This window comes from Ranitomeya variabilis, chromosome 4, assembly GCF_051348905.1.
Source record: "Ranitomeya variabilis isolate aRanVar5 chromosome 4, aRanVar5.hap1, whole genome shotgun sequence".
Taxonomy (NCBI): Eukaryota; Metazoa; Chordata; class Amphibia; order Anura; family Dendrobatidae; genus Ranitomeya; species Ranitomeya variabilis.
This window is the reverse complement of record NC_135235.1, coordinates 636,216,720-636,219,206: the sequence shown is the minus strand read 5'-3', so window position 1 is coordinate 636,219,206 and position 2,487 is coordinate 636,216,720.

The following is a 2,487-nucleotide window of genomic DNA, read 5'->3' as shown; positions in this document are numbered from 1 at the left end:
TGTTCTGTGTGCACAGGACCTGTGATGAGGTCACAGGAGGGGAGGAGTCAGGGGTCACATGATCAGGGGCCTCAGTGTATGCAGGACTCTGCTATGCTGGTTGCAGGGTCGGTTCCAGGTTTTCGTGGGCCCCTTCAAACACATACCATAATTCATGATGCACCGATAAGACAGAGAAATATAAGTGTAATACAATCACAAAGATTTCACATCTTACATTACATGAGTGACATCTATTGTACATTGTACAATAGGTCAGAAACCGGACAGTATAGTCATTCATTCAGTATTATGGGCACCACATAGCACTCCATACAGTATTATGGGCAAAAAAAAGTCCTCTATACAGTATCATAGGCAAAAACATAGTCCTCCATACAGTATAATGAGCCCCATATAATGCTCCATGCAGTATAATGAACCACCTATATATTACTCTATGTAAGTAATATACACCGCACACTCAATGGGTATATGATGCGAAAAGGGAAGTACAATTTATTTGTATAATATTAGACAAAATAATCAATAATGTAGAGGGCGACCAGAAGAATAAGCTGACGTTTCGACTCCTCCTGAGTCTTTATCAAAATTGGTCGCTTTAAGAATACAAATAGAAGTAACAATGGAAGGATCCCTTGTAGGGATAGAGAAATCCTGTTGGCATGGGGTGGGGGTATAAGTAGCCTTCCCAACGGGCATAGGTCTGTGTGTACTTTTATCTTCCTAGCAGCGCTCCTGCGCCTAGCTGCATATGGTAAGCTAGGCGCAGGAGCGCTGCTAGGAAGATAAAAGTACACACAGACCTATGCCCGTTGGGAAGGCTACTTATACCCCCACCCCATGCCAACAGGATTTCTCTATCCCTACAAGGGATCCTTCCATTGTTACTTCTATTTGTATTCTTAAAGCGACCAATTTTGATAAAGACTCAGGAGGAGTCGAAACGTCAGCTTATTCTTCTGGTCGCCCTCTACATTATTGATTATTTTGTCTAATATTATACAAATAAATTGTACTTCTCTTTTCACATCATATACCCATTGAGTGTGCGGTGTATATTACTTACATTGATGTTTATGGGCTTAATTAGTCCACTACACCAGCACCTCGCCTAGCTTATTTCCTAGTGCGCTCCAATTTTTGTCTTATATATTACTCTAGACAGAATAATGGACCCCATATAATGCTCCATGCAGAATAATGAGCACCATATATTGCTCCATACATAATGAGCCCCATATATTGCTCCACACAGAATGAGCCCCATATATTGCTGCATACAGTATAATGAGCCCCATATATTGCTCCATACAGTATAATGAACCCCCTATATATTACTCCAGACAGAATAATGGGCCCCATATAATGCTCCATGCAGAATAATGAGCACCATATATTGTTCCATACAGAATGAGCCCCATATATTGCTCCATACAGTATAATGAGCCCCATATATTGCTCCATACAGTATAATGAGCCCCATATATTGCTCCATACAGTGTAATGAGCCCCATATATTGCTCCATACAGAATGAGCCCCATATATTGCTACATACAGTATAATGAGCCCCATATATTGCTCCATACAGTGTAATGAGTCCTATATATTGCTCCATACAGTATAACGGGAAATATATAATGCTCCATGCAGTATAATGAGCACCATATATTGTTCCATAAGGAATAATGAGCCCCAAACACACACAAATATTTGCATCACTAAATAAACATTTAGCTGATACTACGTCAATAATTCTAGTTGTTAAGATACTGGGCTTTTATTGTAGTGTAGTGTAGAAACGTTGGGTTATGTACTAGTTGATTTTAAAAAAAATGTGCCAGAATTTTACTAACCCTGTAATGACAGTGTGTCTTTTCATACTGACACCGGAGATGGATGATGTGATAAAATAATTACGGCGCACTAGGAAATGATTACTAAAACCGATCTAAATGTCATGAAATGAAAAGTGACCCTGACCTAAAAGATATGATGAATTGGAACAACAGTATGATTAATCAAAATTACAAAAATACAAATGCAGCTGTCAGCTTACACTACAGTAAGGCCAGGTTCACATTTGCGTCTGTGTGCGCAGGGTATGATCCACGTCGATCCACATGCATCACACGTACATATCTTTAACATTGTGTACGCAGTGACATGTTTTTGCTTGCGAATGCTTACGCATGCTTACGCATGCGTCGTTTGGAGGTATGTGGCGGGTTCCAGTGAACGCAACATGTTGCATTTTTTGTAGCTGCAAAAATTGCGAAATCGTCTGCATGCGGACGATTGCGTAAAAAAACGCATTACTGCCTATCTGTGGGAATGCATGGTTACGCAAGGACATGTATACGCTTGCGTTCGATACGCATGCGTACTTCTGACTAATTTTGCCTTGGAAATTATGTTACCACCTGAAAATTGCCAGCTGTATAAAAGGGGGTCTGGATACAGGAAGTCCATTACTCTCAAGACTC